The sequence below is a fragment of the Pogona vitticeps genome, chromosome 3 (genome assembly GCF_051106095.1).
Source record: "Pogona vitticeps strain Pit_001003342236 chromosome 3, PviZW2.1, whole genome shotgun sequence".
NCBI lineage: Eukaryota > Metazoa > Chordata > Lepidosauria > Squamata > Agamidae > Pogona > Pogona vitticeps.
In genome coordinates this window covers 18,499,443-18,510,218 of record NC_135785.1, presented here as the reverse complement: position 1 = coordinate 18,510,218, position 10,776 = coordinate 18,499,443, and the positions used below count along the sequence as shown (strand labels likewise).

The following is a 10,776-nucleotide window of genomic DNA, read 5'->3' as shown; positions in this document are numbered from 1 at the left end:
GCCACCACCGAGAAGGCCCGATTTCTTGTCTTCTCCTTCCGGGCCTCCCTCGGCGTTAGGCTCCTCAGCCTCATTTCCTGGGTCGCGCGAGTGACACGGGTAGTTCTTGGTGGGAGAAGACGTTCCGCCAAGTATCGAGGTCCTAAACCGTTTAGGGCTTTATATGTAAGCATCAACACTTTGAAGTCGATGCGGAACCGGATGGGCAGCCAATGCAGTGCGGCCAGAGTAGGAGAGATATGCTGGTATTTTCTCACTCCAGTAAGGAGTCTGGCCGCCGCACTCTGCACCACTTGAAGTTTCCGCATCAGCTTCAAAGGAAGCCCCACGTAGAGCGCATTACAGTAGTCTAATCTAGAAATTACAAGCGCAAGTACTAAGGTAGTGAGTGCCTCCGTGTCTAGATAAGGTCGCAGCCGGGCAATCCGCCAAAGGTGGAAAAAGGCGGTGCGGACTACCGATGCCACCTGCGTTTCCATGGTGAGCATCGGGTCCAGGTGTACCCCCAGGCTGCGGACCCCACTCTTCGCGGCCAGGGCCACCCCCCCCAAACATGAGGGAGTTTCCCAAGCCACCATCCACAGGGCCACCCACCCTCAGAACTTCCGTCTTGTCCAGGTTCAACCTCAGCCCGTTCTCCTGCATCCACTGCTGTACGGCCCCCAGGCAGTGCTGGAGGGACAGGACGGCATCACCTGCAGTTGGTGAAAAGGAAATATAGAGCTGGGTGTCGTCGGCATATTGATGACACGATGCTCCACATCCCCTGATGACCCCACCCAGTGGTCTCATATAGATGTTAAACAGCATTGGGGAGATGATCGACCCCTGTGGAAACCCACTATTGAGACTCCACGGGGCCAAAATATTCTCCCCAAGCTGCACTCTCTGGGGGCAGTCCTCCAAGAAGGAACGGAACCAGGCCAGAGCTAAGCCACCGATACCCAACTCAGAGAGCCTCCCCAGGAGGATACTGTGGTCGACGGTATCGAAGGCCGCTGAGATGTCGAGGAGGACCAACAAAGAAATTTTACCACTGTCGGCCTCCCTCAACAAGTCATCGTATAGGGCGACCAATGCTGTCTCTGTACCATGGCACGGCCTGAAGCCCGACTGAAAAGGATCCAGGGCATCTGTTTCATCCAGATGTGCCTGAAGCTGGTCAGCCACCACCCTCTCGACTATTTTGCTCATGAAAGAAATATTGGCGATGGGCCTATAGTTGCCAATTTCGTCCGCCGCCAAATTAGGTTTCTTTCTTATGGGCCTAATGAGTGTCTCCTTGAGGGCAGAGGGAAACCTGCCCTCAAGGAAAGACCCATTTATTATTGCAGTGGCCCATTCTGTTGTTATTGGCCTGGCTGCTTTGATTAGCCAGGCCGGGCAAGGGTCTAAGGAGGAGGTGGTGGCTCGACAGCGGTCAAGCACTCTGGCCACAGAATCAGGCGTGAAAGGTTGAAAGGAGTCAAGGGTTACCAGGCAAGACGGAGCGCTGGACATCTCTGCTCAACTTACTGTGTTCAAAAAAGGAGAGAGGTCCCGTCGGATGGCCTCGACTTTAGATTTTAAAAAGGCTGCAAACTGGTCAGGTGAAAAACTAAGGGGAGGCCTATCATCCAGACCAGTTCCGGATAGGTCGCGCACTATACGGAATAACTCCGCCTGCTGGTTGGACGCTTCGCTTATCCGGTTAGCGAAGTAAGTTCGACAAGCAGCCTTTAACTTAGACAGGTAAAGGTTAGTTGCGACCTTGACAGCTATCCTATTATAATCCGTCGGGTTCTTCCTCCATCTACGCTCTAGCCTTCTCCTATGTCGCTTCAGCACTCGAAGCTCCTGGTTAAACCAGGGCGCTGGACGAGCTCTACGACGGAGAGGGCGTTTAGGTGCGATCGTGTCTATAGCCCTGGTTACGAAGGTGGACCAATTATCAACCAGAGCGTCGACAGGAGCGCTAGCCAGGTCCGCCATGACCCCTCTCATGACATCCTGGAATCCAGCCGGATCCAGTAGCCTTCGAGGGCGGATCATAGAAATAGGTCCCTGCTCCCTGCGAGGGGGGAGAGCCACTGTGAGGTAACACTTTATTAGGTGGTGATCTGACCATGACAAAGGGATTGACGTGAGGTCCGTCACCACCAGATCACACTCGCTCCAACTGGAGGAAAAGACCAGGTCGAGTGTGTGACCACCCACGTGGGTGGGGCTGTTGACATGTTGGGACATGTTCAAGGAAGCCATGGTTTCCAAGAACTCAAGAGCTGACCCAGATGGCTCTGCCCCCGCGTGCACATTGAAATCACCCAAGACCAAAAGCCTTGGGGATCCCAATAGTGCCGCGGAGATAAAGTCAGTCAACTCCGGAAGGGAAATGACTGGATTGCAAGGAGCGCGGTAACCCAGCAAAATCCCAAAACCATCCCTGGCCCCAATCGATATGTGGAGTGCCTCTAGACCTGGCTTTACCACCGAGGAGCGCCTAGTAACCTCCAAGCTGGATTTATAAACAATGGCTACTCCTCCCCCCCGCCCCTCCAGTCTACCCTGGTGCTGGACAGCATAACCGGGCGGACAGACAAGAGCCAGGGGAGGACCCCCCTCCCCGCTGATCCACGTCTGAAAAGGAAAACCGTTCAGTACTAACCATTTAGTATATAGATGCACATCTGGATATAACTGCATTTTGAAACACCTACAATGTGCAGCGCATCTTTTACAAAGCCTTGTAGAAGAGACAGAAAGGTCCTGTTTAATTAAGACAGGTGGGTCTAGCAGTACTTAGAGGATATTAGGATGGTGGAGTCTAACCACAATAAACCAAAAAACTTTAAATGGTGTGTCATAACTGGCTGCTTCGATCATGTGAAGAGCAAAACCCTTCCTCACCCATATTTTATTACCCCATTGCTGGTGACCTGAGATTTGCAATTAAGCCGTTCTGATGATAAATCATTTAATCTGGTGATTATGCTGTCAGTCTCTCAGCATGCCCAAAGATTCTCAGTTGGGAAATACAAAAATATAATATGGCCACGGGAGAAAGGACATTTGTTAAAATGGAATTATCGTTTGGTGAAAGGGTTAGCGAATGAAATCTTAAAGCTGGTTGAGAGGAAAGTGATTGGGTAAGACAGCTACAAGAAGGTAAACCTTCCAAAGATCACACTGCCATAACCTTCAAGTGCTGCTAATCCCTTTGTTTTTTATTTGATTGGGATAGATCCGTATATGAGATGGAGAGAGAGAGAGAGAGTGAGAGAGAGTGAGAGTGAGTGAGTGTATATAAATATAAAGAAAAGGCCTTGTGGTAATGTCTCTCATTTTGTTTCCTAAATACTTGGTACTACATGTCAAACGTGATCTGTTTATCAAAGTAACAGGAAGGTGGTTTGATCCCTGTTAGCTGTGGAGGATGTTAGATATTTTTTAAATGGCTTGCTTACACAGCGGTCCACAGAAGACATCCATGGTGATGTGGTGGCCTACAGAAAGGCGGTTCAGAACTACAGATCTAGAGTGTTTCAGTTGAATGTGGAGTAACTGATTCAGAATCTTCTGTGGCTGACTTGGATGGCTTTGGGCAAGTCCTCAGCAACCACTTGCCCTGGTACTTTCTGTTCAGTGAAGAGCAGTTTCATTCAGTGAAGAAACAAACTGCAATTCCATTTATTTCAGCAGAACATACACCAATGTCTGCTAAATGTATGTTTAAAAATGGCAGTACAGTATCTGTGATTCTACAAATGGGACTTGCATTTGTGGACTTGGCTGGGCAGGACGTTATTGGGGAAAAATGTACCATCAGTTTCCATCTTCCTTCACTGGGATGGCTAGAGATTACCATTCCCCGTTGTCATAAGATGCATGGTATAATTTTCATCATTTCTGTCAGTAATCAGCTGAAACCCTGTTTAGTGTAGTCAAATGTGTTAGAGTATCAGAGACAGTTTAGTGAGTCAACACCTCACTAAGTTCCATTGATTCAAATGGGCCTACTGTAGTTATGACTTACAGTATTATGCTAAATTAAGTTGCAACTAGAATGAGCCCATTTGAATCAATAGAACTTAGGGAGGATTTGACTCACCAAATCCACACTTATTGAGTGGGCCTACTGCAGTGCAACTGACTATGCTAAGCAACAGGATTCAGCCATAATTTGAAAGCAACTGGCCATAGTTTCTAACCCTGAAAAACGCTATGTGTGAAAAATGTTAGTGTAGTCATGAGGTCATTCCATTCCTTCTTAGCTGCTGCTACCTCCATCCTTACAACTAATCTCTCTCTCTCTCATCATTTGTTTTCATACCTTTCACCACTAGTCCTTACCTTAGACCAGTGGTTCCCATTCTTGGGTAACCGAGGTGTTCTTGGACTACAACTCCCAGAAATCCCAGGCAGCACAGCTAGTGGTGAAGGTTTCTGGGAACTGTAGTCCAAAAAATACTTGGGTGACCAAAGGTTGGAAACCACTGCCTTAGGCCATTGTGAAATGCAGTGATAATAAATGAAATAATGTAACATGAGCTTAAATTGTGCCAGTAAAACTCTTCATCCTTTAAAATCACTTGGAAGGGCAAGGATGGATGGATGGATGGATGGATGGATGGATGGATGGATGGATGGATGGATGGATGGATGGATGGATGGATGGATGGATGGATGGATGGATGGATGGATGGATGGATGGATTATATTTTATCTTATTTATTTATTCACAGAATTTGTTCATTCTGAGGAAGTACATTTACTGAGAAGGACTGCAACTTAAAAGCAGAATCCACTGTTTGCATGCAAAAGGTTCCAGTTTCCAACCTTGGCATGTCCACATATACGTATAGCAGGAAATGCCCCTGGAAAAGCTACTGCCAGTCATTTTCCTGCAACCTAGTGCCATCTAGATGTGTAAACTATAACTTCCTTAACTCCACTATCCTCTAAGGGCATGACATTGAGAAAGAGTAGTGTTTATAATAATAGTGAACTAGGTGGATCGTTGATCTCTCCAGTGGTGTGATGGTTCATTTGGAAGTGCCGGTGCTCCTCATGACTGTCTTCACAGCCAGCTCCACTCTAGGAGAATCAAAAAATACAAGCAGAAGGATTGGTCCCCATTATTAACAAGTGAGCAACAAGTCTTTGCTCAGCTGCACATTCAAGACCAAACCACCAACAAATACATTGCATTATAGGATAGATAACTTGCACCAAAATACTGTTTCTGGGAAAATCCATTTCTTTCCCATCTACTGTGAGGACAGCAGCTAAGCTCAGATTAGTCTGAGAGGGTAGCAAATGATGTCGTCGTTCCTGCTGTTTAGATCCTGAGAGCGCTGATTCCACTTGCTCATTAAAGGCAACTTGAGATACTTCTGCATCTAAACTGCACTAGAAAATTTGGACTTCTTCATATAAAGAAGCTGTGGAGTTATTGTGGTGTAAAATGGCCTTGTTACCTCTGGAGCAAACCAATAGTTTCTAAATGGCTTGGGCCCTGGATACCTGAAGGACCGCCTCCTTCCATATGAACCTACCCAGCAGTTAAGATTTAGCTCGTGGGGCCTTTTGAAAGAGCCGTCCCTCAAGGAGGTAAGACAGATGGGTTGTAGACAAAGGGCCTTTTCGGCAGCTGCTCCCAGACTATGGAACACCATCCCAATTGAGATTTCTCTGGTGCTGACGCTGATGACATTTCGGCGCCAAGTCAAAACCTTCCTGTTCCAGAAGGCTTTTAATTGAAATAATATCAACTGTGGGTCCTGATTGCAATTTTTAGAGTATATATTTTAATTATATTTTAATTGTTTTATCTTTTTAATTGCATTTTAATTGTTGTAAGCCCCCCCCCCGAGACCTTTGGGTAGTGTGGGCGGCATATAAATTAAATTAAAGTAAGTAAGTAAGTAAGTAAGTAAGTAAGTAAGTAAGTAAGTAAGTAAGTAAGTAAACAAATAAATAAATAAATAAATAAATAAATAAATAAATAAATAATCCAGTGCCTATAGTACTATATCACATTTATAGCACTACAAAGTGTGAGTTTCAATGACATCAATATTTGTTTGTTATGCATTGTTTTTTCTATTAAAACACATGGTTAATTTACTAATTTGCTATAGTGTGTCCTCAGAGAAGATATGAGCCTCACTGTTGGCTAACATGTATGTGTAAGAATGGAGGTATCTATGATCCTGCAAATGGGACATGTACTTGTGGACTTGGTTGGACAGGAAGTTACTGTGAAAAAGGTTCTGTCACCTTCCATCTCCCTTCACTGGGACGGCTAGAGACGGCCCTTCTCACATACATTGTCACAACATGCATACAATTGTCATCAATAACTTGGCAGGATGATCAAGGTGACCATCCTTCAGTAGCTGTGGCTCAGTGCTCATTATGTTGTTGAACCTTTTTTCACTTGTATACCCCTTGGGAGGGGTGGTGATAGGACTCTACCCTCTTGTCTGCAGGACGCTTCTTCATCGCTTCTAGTAGCATTTCCGAGCACACCAGCCACCCAAAGGATTAAAATCCATAAATAATTTTGTTCCATTTTGTTCACCCCTGGGTGAGTGGTGGAACAAGAATGGACACTGCCCTGGAGTGAAAACTGATCGGTTGGGCTCTAAAGTGGTAGGTGGGGAGATAAGGAAGAAGCTGAGGCATTTCTCACTGCTCAGGATATAAATAAGCGACTTACACTGTTGGCATATATGCCTTTTCCAGCCATTTTTTTCACACGTACCCTTAAATGTCCTGGTTCGTACCCCTGTTCTAGTACATAACAGAATGGGAATCCATAAACATTTTGCAGATCTTGTTTCCTTATGACTTCTGTATTGAAAAAGTCTTGTTCATATTTTTGGAATAAATAAGAGTCTTTCTGAACTTCTTTCTCCAGAATATGCCCTGGGAAAATATGGCTCTGACTGTCAGCTAGACTGTGCTTGTCAGAATAATGGAATTTGCAACAGATTTACTGGCTGCTGCCAGTGCACAGAAGGTTATTATGGACATTCCTGCGAACATGGTAAGTAACCCACCAAGAGACTCAAGAACATACACCAAAGCCTGAACTTGGGGACATCAGTGCAAAAACCTAAAAATCAAGCAGAGCAAATGGTACCATGTGACTTAGGGTGGGTACCAGAAGCAACTTCCTAGTGGCATATTCTGACAGAATATGTTGTGATATCATTGTCCTGTGCAGTTCCGGGCCCCAAATCCAAATCATTTTGGGGGCAGGAAAATGCTCAGTGTCAGAAAAATAACAAGGTATGTTTTCCTATCCATTATGGAAAAGTGGGGAGAAGGAAAGAACTTGTCAAAGGAATAGCCCTTGTGACAGCCTTTATGGGTGTAGTTCTCTCCAGTAAAAGTGGTGTAGAGAAGCCATAAGGTCTCCTTAACCTTCCCTTCCAATCTCACCCCCCAGTTTTCCTATCTACTTTAACATCATTTGCCTTTGAACATGTCACTTCTCTTCTCAAGTAGTGGCAGACCATAGTTCATCATTCAGCCATTGCAGCAATTAAGAAAGTGATTTATCTTATCATAAATCAAACAACCATAGACAGAATTTTCATTTCACGTTGTGTTCGGCTGTCAAGCAGAGAAAATACTGATGGATGTGTGCAGGCATCTTCAAAGTTATGCGTAGCTTAGAAGACTGGAATGTCCATCTAGCTGATACCCCAGCTTTGTCCTCTCATTGTCCTCTCATCCTCTTCTGTGTCTAGTGTTTTGACTTTGTGGTGTTTGGGACATTTTTTTTCTAAACATTAAGAAACGATCCCTTGTACCTCAACCTTGGCCCTTGCCAGATCTCCTGTCTGACTTCTTTTACATCTAACTTAAGAGAGTTTGTGTTTCTAGAGAGCTTTGATGGAGGAAACAGCATGAGACTTTGTCTTCCAGCATGTTATGTTTTTTCTGGGAACTGTCGAGGGCTGACACAACTTTATGGTTACAATGGTTATTGTAATCTTCTGATATAATGTAAATATTTTGTTTCTCAGAGTGCCCCCCTGGATTTTATGGTCTTAATTGCCAATACCCATGCAATTGTGAAAATGGAGCAATGTGCCATGCAGCAACTGGGCAGTGCGTTTGTCCTCCAGGTTTCCAAGGCATGACATGTGAAAAAAGTAAGCACAGACCAAATTTCTATTTAAACCAGCTCAAGTACCAGGTTATTTGAGCACCATTTTAGCTCTGTTCAGAAATTCTTTATATTCAAATACCTTGTGGCCTTGCCATATAATTTTTGAACATGGGAAACAGTATGTATCATCACCTCTAGTAACAGACAGCATTATTAAATAAATATCATTTTAAGGAGTATTATTTAATAATATTATATTTTCTTTATTACAATAGAAATAATGTACAATATTTTTTATTACCTATTTCTTTGGTCTCGTTTGGTCTTTCTGTCTCTTGCATTGGCTTTCTTAAAAGAGAACTCTATTATTACTTAAGTCGTCCTACCATTTTTTTTAGGTTGCCCTCCTGGAATATTCGGTGTAAATTCTCAGTATCAGTGCGAATGCGAAGGATCAGCTCAGTGTGATTCAGTCTCTGGAAAATGCCTTTGCTCATCTGGAAGAACTGGAGACAGGTGTGAAGTTGGTAAGTTTATGGAAAAACAGAGACCTTTTTCTTTTTCTTGTTTTCCAATTTCCTGGTCATATGTGACAGTGTCCTGGCAAGTTTTAATTTTTAATTAAAGGCAAATCTTATATAAGGTTACTGTTTAAAGAGCACAACAAATACTCACAAATATCCCTGCCCTCAACGAAAACAGTATCTTGCCATATCAAGACATCCTGCTGAGAAAATGGTAAACCACTGAATGAGTTTTCAATCCTTTGTTGCCAGCTGCAATATTAACAGAAAAAGTGGAGATTGTGTGTAATTTTGTGCAAAACACTCCTTGCTGTGAATAAATCTGTATTTTGAACAAAACATACTTTTTGGGTAAAATACATTTTTAAGCAAAAATTACTTTTGTGAATATTTTTCAAAAAAAAGTGCTGCAACATGAGATAGGCACAAAAATTCTTGTAATCCTACCCAGCAAAGAAAAAAATTGAAATTTTTCATTCTCATGAAATGTGTGAATATGTCTAGAAAATGCACCTGCCAAAAAGCCCCAAAGGACATTTATTATCTTTTCCCCAAAATAGGAACTTCTGACTCTGCCAATACAAAACTAAGCCCAGTGCCACCTAGTGACCAAACAGTAAAATAACACAATCCACATGGCAGCTGTAAAAGCTGTTAATTTAAGGGGTGAACAAACAACAAGAAGAGGATCCTTAATATTGTTCCATCCAAACACTTTCCTACTTAAAATGACTCATTGTAGCTACTTTTTGCACCCACAAGGAGAAAAATAAAAGTTATCCCTTGTTGGATTAGGAAGCATTAAAATGCAGTACTGTATTTCACTGATAGTCTACAGTAGTACAATACATTGCACCTCCTCAAGACATTTTTATCATAGTCTCACTGCACTGTACTGTGCATATACAGTTGTGTTCAAAATTATTCAACCCCCAATGCTGTAAAGGGGTTTAGGGACTATAGTGTACATTTGGAATTGTATTCAGAATGAAATCCTACAAGGACGTTTTAAAGAACCAAATGCAACTAAAATAACATCAGTTGTTTATGTAATACAGTAGTAAATGTTTCTTTTGTGGTTTCTTCATTACCACAATTATTCAACCCCTTAAAGACTACCACTCTGAAGAAGAGAGGTTCATTCAGGTGTTTTCGATCAGGTATTGAAAACACCTGTGGATGTCACCGAGCACCAATCAAGCATAATAAGCACCAATTAGGCAGCTTTAAAATGACTGTGATACTCAGCTCCTTCTAGACATTTACTGGTGTGGTTACAAACATGGTGAAGTCAAGAGAATGGTCCAGGAAGACAAGAGAAGAGGTGATTTGTCTTCACAGGAAGGGCAATGGCTATAAGAAGATTGCAAAGAAGTTAAACATACCAAGAGACACCATAGGAAGCATCATTCGCAAATGCAAGGCAAAGGGCACTGTTGAAATGCTACCTGGTCATGGAAGAAAGAAGATGCTGACTTCGACTGCTGTGCGCTACCTAAAGCGTAGAGTGGTGAAAAGTCCCCGTGTGACTGCTGAGGAACTGAAAAAAGATTTGTCAGATGTGGGTATAGAAGTTTCAGCTCAGACAATAAGGCGCACACTGCGTAATGAAGGTCTCCATGCCAGAACCCCCAGGCGCACCCCCTTGCTGTCTCCCAAGAATAAGAAGAGTCGACTGCAGTATGCCAAAAGTCATGTGGGCAAACCGCAAAAGTTGTGGGATAGTGTTCTGTGGACTGATGAAACAAAATTAGAACTGTTTGGGCCCATGGATCAACGCTATGTTTGGAGGAGGAAGAACAAGGCATATGACGAAAAGAACACCTTGCCTACTGTGAAGCATGGCGGAGGGTCAATAATGCTTTGGGGCTGTTTTGCTTCTGCAGGTACAGGGAAGCTTCAGCGTGTACAAGGTACCATGAATTCTCTTCAGTACCAGGAGATATTGGATGAAAATGTGATGCAGTCCGTCACACACCTGAGGCTTGGGAGACGTTGGACCTTTCAACAGGACAATGATCCCAAGCATACCTCCAAGTCCACTAGAGCATGGTTGCAGAGGAAAGGCTGGAACATTTTGGAGTGGCCATCGCAGTCACCGGACTTAAATCCGATTGAGAACCTCTGGTGGGACTTAAAGAAAGCAGT

General features: G+C 43.6%; 1 long non-coding RNA gene across 1 annotated transcript; it reads right to left on the bottom strand.

The window, feature by feature from the left end:
- Positions 1–8,408: 8,408 nt before the first annotated feature.
- On the bottom strand, positions 8,409–8,843 carry LOC144587943 (uncharacterized). The gene is made up of 2 exons (XR_013543212.1): positions 8,780–8,843; positions 8,409–8,610 (listed from the first exon to the last, which is right to left on the bottom strand). It is a non-coding gene; the product is annotated as an uncharacterized LOC144587943 (long non-coding RNA).
- Positions 8,844–10,776: the final 1,933 nt, after the last annotated feature.